We start from the raw sequence: 12,338 nt of genomic DNA, 5'->3' as shown, positions 1-12,338 counted from the left end.
CTCAGTTCCATATTCTCAGTACAGGCAAAACCTAAATGAAGGGTGGAGAGTAGGAGCAAGAAGAATCGGGACTTGTAACTATAGGCTCTGGGAAGCAAAAACACAGATATGGGGGAGGAAGTAAGAAAGGGGAGAAGTATCCACTCTGTAGTAGGGTGATACACTTGCATTCTGGGAGAAATACAATTTTGGTGAATATATGGCTTGTCTACCAGGCAGGAGGCTAAGTGCAACATAATAATAAAGATGTCATACATTTTAGTTTAATTGCTATGGCTTTGCAACACTAATACTTGAGAGGACATAAAGTTACCTGAAAAAAAATGGCTCTCTAACCTATCTGCAGTGTGAGTACTCACATGATAGTACAGACTCTGATACCTTTGCATCTGAGCAAGCTGTGCCTCGGTTTTCCAAAATGCTAAATCCATTAGTATTGGTAAAGTGCCTGGAATTTTCCAAAGGAAAGCTCTGAACGCAAAGAATAAATTGCTAACTCTATGTACCACACATATGTGACTTATCCTCACATGTTTATATAGTATATGATTGCAGACAATAAAATATTCTCATCATTTAATTCCTACTGGGTGAATAGGAACAGTCCATTGACATTGACCCAGCCCTATCAGAAACAATCCGCCTAATGGTCATAAAATACCCACAGCATTTAGAGTTTGATCTTAAAACAGTGGAAAGTACAGAATTTGCTGTATTGTAGGCCGATGATTTATTGATTACATGTTTTTAGAGGGACTGGACTGTTGTAACATACTTGGGGGAAAAAATAGCTTCATGTTAGAGGGAAATCACATTACACCTCTAGAAGAGTCCAGGAAACTTCTGTGCACAGATCAGCAGAAGCAAAGATGCTTGTACAGTTCCACAGTTGTTTCATTCCTTCTTGAAAAGGTTGTTCACTTTGACCTGACAAGGAAAGGAGCAGAATTGGCAGGCTAATGCAGAACAACATGGAATTCCCACGTATTTCTGTCACAGCCTTCTGAAGGTTTGAAAGAAAACAGATGGCAGTCAGTACAGGACCAAGAGCGTGCAAAGAGATTAACGATTTTTCAAGACCAACATGAAACATTTTAAAATAGCCTAATTTTTTTATTTTTAAAGCACAGAGCTTTCCTGGAAAATGGAAGAACCAAAATATTTATTAGTTATGAAAATATCAGCAATAATCGTACTATTGATGAGTAAGCCTGTTAAAAATGTTTAGATTTAGAGAAATGTTTAAATGCAAAAGAAAATACAAAACATTTCCAAAAAATAACTGGAGGGGGTTAGCAAATTAAATCTTTTCCACAAAAAAATTGTCACTGCTTGTAATCCACTTTTCAACCACTGGGCAAGGAGAGATGCTGATCCTTTTTTTTAATATCCAAAAGACAGAGACAACACTAAAAACAAAGGTGTAGTTTCTTCACATGTATTCTTGATACTTAACTCCAAAATGTGAATAAGTTTCCAGAGGTTTGTGATGCAACTGGTCAGGTTCTTCAGCCCACATTTTACATATATGACTGTTTCTACCCTGCAGAATAGCTGAAACATTAGAGGATCTTCACAGTGTTTTCTTTCTCAAAGACCACAGGAATATAAAAGTGACTAAAAAGAGTCAGAAGTCCATCTAAACCATTACCCTATCTTCAAGTAATGGTCAGCTGCAGATGGTTAGAGAAAGGATATAAAAATACCATATATAGTCTAATCCTACCCCTCCTCAATCTTTTTAGTTGTTTAGGACTTGGAGATGGGAGTACAGCCAGATTATCATGTTTAATAGCTACCAGCAGACCTGTCCTCCAAGATTTTTCATTTCTTCCCACAGCTTTGTCTTAGGAGAAGAGAATATTGACATGTGATATGAAACTCCTGAAATGTATTCCTGCATGACTTCTTCACAATAAATCCAACCTGGATTGTGCTCCTTGGCAGAAATGTTCCTTCTCCGTTGTGTGCGTGTGTTTGTATATCTAGTTTATGAAAATGTCCCAAGAACACATCTTCAGATCAGATCTTAAGAAGTTAAATTGGCCTGACCACATTATTTAAAGATGAACAGGGGACTGTGAAAGTTTCCATCTCTTAAAACTTCAGAGTGTAGTAATTCAATTCTTTAAACAGTTAAAAACATTGTCCCTCCAAGCAGCAAACAAAATGCAAAGCCCCCCAAATCAGGCCAGTTCACTGCCTTGAATAATAAAAGCTATATCAGTAAAAATGAGTCCTTGTTTATGCCTCCTTTAAAAAAGAAATATACCAAGGAGACAGAATAGAGTTGTTGGGTCTCACAAATCAGCTTTGTCCCCAATTCAAAGAAGAGCTGGGCTGGCACATAGATTGCCTGGATTTAAGTCATCTTGGGACAAAGTGAAGAGAAAAATACTCTTCAGCAAAAGCAAATATGAACTTAAAAACTCATGAGCAGAAATACCAACTTCAGTGATTATTACTGGGAAGTCAGCAAGCACTTGTTATTCAGGGAAGAAGCCCATTTCTCTCTTGCTGCCAAAGTTTTTCTCAGTTACTCAAGGTTACCTCTAATTCCATTTTCACGCAGTCTAAACACATCCTTCTGATTTCCTGGTCCCACTCCTTGAATTCCAGTAAGCCTTCTGATCTCCTCCCTTTCTACCTTCTTTCTACCTTAGGTCTTTAATTTGTAACTCCAGAGAACCCTTATAACTTTTATAAGCCTGCCATACTCTCAGAATAACTTTTTTACTAACTCCAAAACCCCCAAGCTTTTCCTGGTCAGATTTGTTACTCCATGTTGTCCCAAGTCTAGAAAACTACTATTAGAAGACATTAGCTGACACCATAGAGATCACCAGAGAGACCAAAATCTCAAGTGTTCAAATACCATGTGGAAACTGAAAATATAAATCTAATATGGAGCACAAACTTTGGGCAGCAAACAAAGCAGATGCAAAGCCTCAGGGAGGGAAAAGCCTGTTTAAGCATTATCAAGTACACATTTAACACACAGCACTAAGGCTATACTACCAATAGCACTGCTCAGGTTGTGATGTGTTCATGGGCATGTGGCTACGTAGTTCTCAGTAAATCAAAGCTGGGTACATTCTGGACATGTCAAGAAAAACAGAACATTAGTACAGGACTGACATACCAGAGGTCATGGGAGCTTCTGGCAACATGGGACACATTCCTCTGTGACTTCTACTGCTGTAAAACATCAGTAGCTCTACTGACCTTCAGAGAGCTACACTGCTGTAAAAAGTATGTGAGAAGAATCAAATGCACTGTGTAGATTTGCTCAAGTCCCTCGGCCAGCATTTCAAAAACAGCTTATAATTTTGGCTGTCTCAACTTTTGAGTGTCTTGGTGTCTTGAAAGACACTAAAAATAAAGAGCCAAAATTACAGGTTACTTTGCACAATTTGGGCCTCAGTTTCTCTGGACCAAATTCTGGTGTTACTTCGACTTATTTACAATTGAAGCATGAAATAAGTTTCTTGAACAATACAGAGGTACAGAAAACTTTGACTAGTACAGATGAGAGAAGACCTGCACTCTCTGTGTCTCACTCAGGTCACTTACTATCAGTATGAAGACGCTGGGCTAAATCCTCAGCTGGGACATATTTGTGATAACTACACTGGAGCCTCCATACCTATATTCAGTGGCTGAGAATCCAACCCAATAAATCCCATTTAACTAATTTACATAGCATCATGAAATTTAATACCTACACAGAGCTTAGAAGATAACAAATCCTCTGCCTGATAATGACTCGGAGTTGTGACAAACAGAAGTAACTTCACTGTTAGGTGGAATTGCAGAAATATGAGAAATTAATCAGACCAACTGCATGTTAATATATATATATTGAAAACTAGCAGTTTTCTGCACATGCCTCAGTTTAAACGAGTGTGATATTAGGGAGAACAATTGGTAAACGGAAAAGCCACACAAGACACCACTGTCAATAACCAACAAAACAAAAAGCATGGGAAAATACATGTAAACTCTTTCATCCAATGAAAATCAGAGAGGTCAGCTTTCTTTTAATTTAGGAACATGCTGTGCTTGCCTGGGGGCTGCAGGGGCAGGGAAGGGAAAGAGGGTCAGTTCTCCATAGGACTGACCCAGGTTTGAAAATTCACAGCAATTAAAGTGCTGAAAGCCAAACCTCCCACACATCCTTCCCCTAAGTGTCAGGAAATAGTGTCCCCTGATTGCTCAATCTCTAAGTCAGATGGCTGGCCTGGAGGGACTGGATGGGTTTCTGGGATTCCATTGGACCCTGGGGGAATTTTATGTCAACTAAAGCAGATGGAGCAAAACCAAACTATGTGGGAGATGCCTTCAAGATGCTGTTCAGCTCTTGCTGAGCTTCCCTACCAATGAAGTACAGTCAGTGCACACCATGTCTGGATGGACTTTGCAAGAAAACTTTCTGTGACTGATTTCAAGACGAACCGAATTACACATATGGAGGACAACTAAAATAAACAGCAGTGATAGCAGCAAAGTGATACAGTGTTGTAAAGCCACGAGGATATCCAGGGAATTTGCTTACTCAGCTCTGTGAAACCATGAGACTATACTTCATAACACATAATATAGACTTTTAAAACCTCAGGGTTGCACTGTGACTGTCATAAGCTCCAACACTGAAAAGCTGTCTGCCTTGTCCATATTGTGTTTGTTTCTCTTGCTTCCAGGGTCAGTGTCCACCAGTAGTAGAACCAGCAATTTCCCAACTGGTATAACCTCGTCCAAACTCTGATGAGAGGTCCTGAGAGAAAACCCATGCATTCTCATTAGAACTAAATTTATCTCCTGCCAGATCAATATCTCCTTCCCCATTTCTCCTCCCATCCTTCCACTCAGTGTGCAACTTTCCTGTTGAAACACAACAGCCCACGAGGAATTTCTAAACTTGCAAACCCCTGCAGGTACTGTTGCTTACAAGTGGGATGCTGAGTTGGAGGACAGAGAGAAGACTAATGAAACAGAAGAGAAGCAGCCAGATTAGAATACTCCAAATATGGAATTATCTCCTCCTTAGCTTCTTTTCTCACCCTCTCAGCTTTCAGCAGTTCTCTATATATTCATCCTGTATTGCCCAATGCACTTCAGACAGACTAACTGCTGAACCAGATAAAAAGTGTCTGTGGGTCCCAGACACTTGTCTTGGCTGTGACAGCTTTCAAGTTTTTACTGGGGCATATAGGTTTCTAACAAGTTACTACATCCCCTAAGGATTTTTCTTTAGTTTTACATCTCCAGTCAATATTGTTAAGAAAATAAAGCATCTTCTTGAAAAGGAGATGCTAGGCTACTGGAAACAAAACCTGACAAGAAATAAATTGTGGAGAGGAAAAGAATTCTAATATGTCACCGTAAAGCAGCTCAGATCCCAATACAATATCTTCCAAATCTGGAGACTTCACTTCCAAATTATATCTCTTCAGGATGTGCATTTGAGACTGCATTACACCATGCAGTCAGTATAGTTGTTTTTCCTCCTGCTCATGCTTGGCATGGCATGGCATGGCATCTTTTAGTGGGGATTAGACCTTGAACATCTGCCTCCATTACATTAGCCAGCACAGTAGTTACATCACCCTGTAGTTACTTTCAGCACAGCTAACTAAACTTGCTCAATTTAATTTTGCAGTGGAGATCCTTGTAAAACTCCCTCCTCCCAGTCTGCACTTTTCCTCCTTTACTTCCTTCTCCCTGCCCCAACAACCACTCTGCCACCCTCAAAAGGAAAAGTATGCACAGAATTACTCCATTACCAGAACAGCTCAATGCAGGAAACCTTGACTTGCAGCCTTTCTTGTGACAGCTTGTTGGCTGGAGCCAATTGCTAACAGCATGGTGCATTGTACTATGCAATTCACATGGCTCCTGCTCCTCAGCCCAGCTTTGTGTTTATGCTCAAGGGCATCATCTCTCCTTCCAGCAATTGCACAGGCCAACAACGCTCCTGCTGGCAAAGAGCTTTCTACAGTTACAAGTGCTTGCTAAGTATGTCACCTTCACACAGGAGGCATCAAACTGTTCCACACACTTGGGGAAGCAAGCTGTTTCTGTCATGGGTCTCATTACAGAGGATGCCAATGAAGATGACAGCTGTGGAGGCAGCTGTCCCCAGAACTGCTCCCATCTCTGCTTGAGGAATGAAGGCACATCCAGGTGTGAGGTGGGGGAGGTAAGGTTAATTAAATGAATGCAGCACAGAATTTTAATTGGAAATAAATACAGCTGTATGCCCCACTGAAAACAACACCTACTTAAAGAGTAGGTTTGTGAGTCTCTGGACTGTTGAAGTTTAAAAAAAATTACTAAGAATTTTACTTGGGACTTGGACTATGTGTCTGTACCAGCACCTCTGCAAGTTTTATACAGGGAAATTCTCCTTGTAGTAGCTGACTTATTCATGTATTACCTTTTCACAGCTAGGTCTTGGACGTGAGAGATACCTCTCCTCTGTGGAAGCAGTGGTTTCTTTGGAAAGCCCTTAGTATCAAGTGAGTACAGGCTCAAAGTGCTAAATTTGTCAGATTTAGTCAAGTGAATCCTCAAACCTGCATTAGGATGTGTTATTTTCAGTAGCCTGGCACGCAGAGTGGGATAGGACTTCATTGTCGGGGCCAGGATATTGCCCATCATCTTCAAAAGAAAAGATGAACTGCTTGCTGCACAGTATGGCAGGGTATTAAGAGTTAAAAAAGAAATCCCACATTGTGGAGTTGCCTAAGGAAGTTGGGTTTTGACTAAGGCTTATTTGGGATTTTGCTTTCCTGCTACCAGAACATGAACTAGCTGATTTTCAGTTAATTTCATAGTCTTCCAAAGATATGACCTTCCCCTCCTCTCTCTCCTCAGACCTTTCTCATCCCATCACCTCCATCCACAGACAGAAGGGTGCAAATGCCTGCACTGTCAGCCCCTGTATACCTTTGGGAGATGTAATCAAGCTAAACCTGAATCTGTATGCTGCCAAGCTGGCTTCAGGATATTTCAGAGAAGGGGAAAAAAAAAAAAGAAAATAAAAAAAGCCATACTTGCAGGGATTTGTTCTTGCAAACAAGCAAAAACTTGAAAAGATTTTCTGCAGCAGCTGCACTTACACTGTAGTAGCCGTGTCTCTACGTGGATCCTCTCTGTTCTGCAGTCCCGTAATCCACACAGAAATGCTTGTGCTGCTCCTCTCTCTGGCACTGCTGCTGTAGTGAGACTGGAACTGCTGAACACTTTCAGACCATCCTTTCTCTCCAAATCCTCTGACGTCAGACAGCCTGTAAGAGATATTTATGGAATGAACAATCTAAAAGTTTCTCTAGGTAGAGTTCAGACTGCAGTTTGGGGGGAATCTGCAATTTTTACACTCTTGGATAGAAAACCCGTCCCAGGGGGGTCAGGGAGGAAACAGTTGGGAACCACAGATGTGGTTGTATAAGTCTCTGGTAAAAGACAATCCCTGTACTTTTCTGTGCATGATATATTATATCCACACCCAGGATGTAACTATCTGTCATGTAAGTCCCCATTTGGAAAGTGGTTTTCCAGTCTCTCAGCTGTGCCTAAAGAGGGTTTGAATCAAGCCTGACATAGAGGTCTCTTACAGACACACTCCTAGCCCACAGCCCCCTGCTGTGTCCAGACTTTGACTGGATTTAACTAAAACAGGAGTGAAACAGCATCTTGTCCACATCCTGTTTCATTTTGCACTAACCCCTTCCAGCTGGAATGTTTTCCCAGGCGTGTGGGCCATCTTCCCTCCTAGCTTTAAAATACCTTCTAGAAGTGTCTCACCTCAGATGAATACCATCTCAGAAAATTAACTTGATCTTTGATCTCCATTATGTACTGCCTATTTGCATCTCTCTTTCTATAGTTTCTTTGCTATGGTACAGTATGACACCTTTCACTTGCTGTGAAAGCCACTTAAGTGTTATGTAGAAGAGATGCTAAAGCAAAAACTGAAACAGTATTAGCATTACCATTAATCAGTACTTGAAGAGTAAAATGCTCTCATGGTGTAATCCTGCTGAGGCAAGTGATGATAAATTTAGACTGATAAGGCTTCTTTGTTTTGTATTTAGAAGCTGAGCTTGGCTGTAAGCCTGTAAGTATCAGTAGTCCCATCTAAGAGATGAGGAAACTGAGGTCTGAAGGCGAAGTGATATATGGTGGAAGTCCTTGAATGAGCCTTGTGTGATTATAGGCACACCTTTTTAAGAAGTTTAAAATTATTCAACATTTTCTGGAGGAGTGTACAAATGTGCTGCTATTATAAGCAACTGTGCTTTTGCTTTTTTTTTTTTATACCCCATCATTTCCATTTGTAAGCAGTTATAAGAAGTATATGTCTCGGTACCACTTTTGGAGATGCAATTGCTATTTCAAAACGTGCCAAGGTTCTTTTCTGTGCAACATACTAGCAGCAAAAAATTACCATCTGAGGCTGTGTGGATTAGTTTTTTCATATACATATGCTTTCTCTTTTCTGCTCTACCATCATCACCTTTGGGCATGAGAGAGGGCTTTTTGAAATCAATAAAAATCATCTGATCAACTTCAAAAGGTTTAAAATCTAATTTGCTCTAACTTTCTAATGGCAGCTAGCCATACACTGTCATATCATCGCTATCACCAAAAACCTTGAGATACATTCCAGAAGAAAATGTCGTCTCTTTGAAGAGATTTCCACATTTATATTTTAAAAGATGGGTCTAACAACCTGGCAGATGGAGGAACAAGAAAATTATCTCAGTTCCAAAGCAGCATTCAGTCAAGTAAAGGAAGCAAAATGTTAAAACAGAGAATCGAGTGAGACCCTCTGCATCCCTCGTAAATGACTGAAAAAACAAGAGAGCATGTGTTCCTCAGATCCAAGCCAGTCTCAATACATGTTCACATGAGCAACTATAGCAGTCCAGTTATCACTCCCTTAGTGCTACATAACAAAATAATAAACCAAAGGAAATGAAACCATATTAAAATACTATTCTTGCTGCCATAGTGGAACAGACCATTCAGCTCGCTAGTCTAGTACACTGCCTCAAGCAGTGGCTAGATACCTGATGATTCAGAGCATGAAGAATGGAAAACACACTACATCCAGCCAGTTGTGGGCTGGAATATTACATAAGAACCAAGGGGAAAAGAGGGGAGGAAAATTCTTTCTTGAACCCCATACTTGATCAGTTTACACCGTGAAGCATGAGGTTATTTCAGATGCTGATTTTTTTTTTTCCCATTGCTCTGGTATTGCTATGCATGTTATTTCTGCATATATTTCAGTTTGGGAACCTGCCAGAGTTTTTTCCAATCTACTGAAGTCAGGAAAAGCAAAGTTATGGCATATCTTCAAAGAATAGCACACACCAAAGCATGCAGAGAGCATCTGTGTGCATCTTTGTCCTCAGATGCACACAGCCTTGGCCCTAGTTTTTAAATCCACCCAGTGATTTTCCTTTCATTTTGCATGATGGAATTCTATTCTTTATGTAATCTTGGCCCCTCAATTTAAATCTCCATTGCACTGACCAGAGTGAAACCACTTACAGGTCTTGTAGATGTTTCCATTTCCATGGTCTGAAGCAGCATACAGCTTGCCAGGTGCTAGTAAACTGTTCAAGTGATAGGAAGGGAAGCTGGTGATTTGTTGCAGAAAAACATGTGCCAGCAAGAAGGATTGTTCTAAGACACTGCCAAAGCTGTCTTTGTCCCATGCAGGGGATCACACTGCAATCAGGAAAAGAGGAAGAAAGCACTTTCTGGAGCTGTACCACAGTGTACCAAGATGTCTCTAGCTACACAGGAGCATGCAGATTACAGTAAGTGTCTGAGTAGCATAATCAATACATAACACTGGATAAATCTGTATTTATGGCTAGGCAATGAAGTGACTGCATTTTAGACTCAGTTTCTTCCAGTATCAAAGCCAACACAAAGTAGGACTCAGGGGAAAATAAAGCTCACACAACAGAAGGGAAGTTTCAAATTAAAAGTAGTGCAGTATTAAGTAGAGTAAGACTTACAAAGCCATCAACTCTGCAGTACATTGTGACTGAACTCAGAGCCTGAGAGACAGATTGGACTTCTCAAACTAAATTAGCAACTTAGACAGACAGTATTCATACATGAGAGTAGACAGAAGGCAACATGGGCTGAGAACACCCTGCCTCCACTGCTGGCAGAAGAGGAGGTAGGAAAGAGTGAGCTCTGTCCCACACAGGGAGTTGTGGCTAGGCTCTGACTCCTTTGCAGCTGTCAACTAGACCAAAGAGAATTTGGTAGGCAGGACTATTTGGACAGTTTTGAACTAAAATTGTTCTGCAGATATATAATGTCAGAATTAAACAACATTTTGTAATATATCACAAGCTATTCCCAGCGCTAACTTAGGTTAATTTCGTTTTCCACCAAAAACTATATGGTGAATTCAGGTTAACCAGGGTCCTTTGAGAGCTTTGTGGGACAACAGTTTCTTGGCTTCTTTCACATAAATACTGTATTGACAACTGTTAAAGCAGAGATGCTTCAAAGAAGCCAAAGAAAAATGTATGCACACAGTAGACAATCATGCAGACAGAAATGCCAGCAACGATATACCACATTAGCAACAATCCTAAGGTGTTAAAATACATCAGGGGAACCTGAGTTGGAAGGAGAGTTAAATTCTATGGACTGTATCAAATTTAAATGTCTTGACTGGTATTTTTTTTTCTTTTCTTTCCTAGACATTCTTTTTTCTTGCAAAGGATTTATTTTTAAAAGACTCCAGGAAGCCAAGAGAGCCTATTAGACTGGCAATTATCCTGAGTCACTTCCTATAATGGTTTAAAACAACCTCTCAGAAAATCTCTTTTGTGGGCACAAATGCAAAAGTATATCAGTGGCCCACAGATTTGAACCCATAAACCTGAAAGAGTAATAATCTACAGCTAACTACATTACATTTTAAAAACACTGAAAGAATATCAAGCTTGGAAAATCAAATTTTGGAAGATGACAGATAGCAAACATATGATATGGACATGTTTAGACACTACCCATGTAAAACAGTTATGGCAGAACATGGGATGCAACCCAGCTACCTGCATTTCAGTTCAAGACATTTAGCTCAAGATAACTCTCTCCTTGCAGCTCTTGCCACAGCTGATGTGGAAACGATGCGTGGGATGAAGCAAGTATCTATAAAATGTAAGCACACAGTCAGAGCTGGTGCTGCAATTTTGGTGCTTCTACACTTTTAGGTGCTTTGGTTTACCAATGCTTATGCTCTTTACTGTTGTTCTTCCTGTATTATTTGCTAATTAAAGAAAAAAAAAACCCTCACCAACAGTTCCAAAACTTTTGCCCATGTAATTCCTACTGAATTTTTGAGATATCAACATAATCCCTGAAGTTTCCTGAATACTGGAGTTTTACTCAACTACTGTCATGTCATGACACTGCTCTCCTCTAGTGAAGCTGCCATTTCAAGAAGTAATGCAGCTTAACTATGGCATATACAAGTGTTATTTCAGGCAGGAAACATAAGAAAGTTCTTGAGCTCTGCTTCTGAAGCATGACACAGTATTATGGACTTAGGTAGAAATACTTGGTGTAGGTATTCTTGAAAGATATACAAATTGTAGAGACTGCTAGGCTTGAGCCCCAAGTTTTATTACCAGGTCAGCCAAAAGTGACCCTGTGTGCTACCTCACCTGCAGAAGAAGAAATTAAGACAGTCTGCCTACAGCATAAGAACGCAGGATCTTGACTCATAACATCATTTCCTAATCTTTTATAATATAAGAAATTAATTAGGCAAAGAGAACAAAATTAAACCGCAATATTTAGGTATTCTTTCTCCTTTGTCATTATTAAATACTGCAATTAAGAAATAATTTTCATGTAACACATAATTGATGAAAATTAGCAGTGAACCAGTTCAGATAAAATTTGTTAACCAGTTTGACAAGAAAAGGCTATGTACCTTTGATTTGTCATTTTCTTTGATCATTTCAAGTACAGACAGAAAGGTGATAGGCTTAAATAAATACTTTTGTAGCTTTTTGTTAATTTCATAAAATTTATGTCATAAAAATTGCTACTATAAGATTCTTGTCCTGATTAGGCACAGGAATTATTAAAATCTAGAAGTTTTGTTACTTTGCTTCTTCCTAATTAATTTGGCAGATCCAGGGAGGTATAACAATTTAATGACATTTGATGAAATTTGTCAAGATGTGAAAATGTATGTAAAACACATAAATATGGTTTAGTCTCTTTGACAGAATTCTTAATTTCTCTGGGCCCATTTCTTCTTCTGCAAAACAGAAATTCTGAAATAA

General features: G+C 39.6%; 1 protein-coding gene across 1 annotated transcript in view; it reads right to left on the bottom strand.

The window, feature by feature from the left end:
• Nucleotides 1-12,338, bottom strand: part of DAAM2 (dishevelled associated activator of morphogenesis 2) — a 221,433-nt gene that overhangs the window by 195,489 nt on the left and 13,606 nt on the right. Inside the window, exon 2 of the mRNA XM_051782852.1 lies at nucleotides 7,122-7,289. The gene's annotated coding sequence lies outside the window, so the exon portion shown is untranslated. The remainder of the gene's footprint in view (nucleotides 1-7,121; nucleotides 7,290-12,338) is intronic.

The sequence above is a fragment of the Manacus candei genome, unplaced genomic scaffold (assembly GCF_025592945.1).
Source record: "Manacus candei isolate 608988 ecotype Guabito, Panama unplaced genomic scaffold, ASM2559294v1 h1tg000017l, whole genome shotgun sequence".
Classification (NCBI taxonomy): domain Eukaryota; kingdom Metazoa; phylum Chordata; class Aves; order Passeriformes; family Pipridae; genus Manacus; species Manacus candei.
Note: the sequence above shows the minus strand (reverse complement) of the source record. Positions and strands in the feature narration are given on the sequence as shown.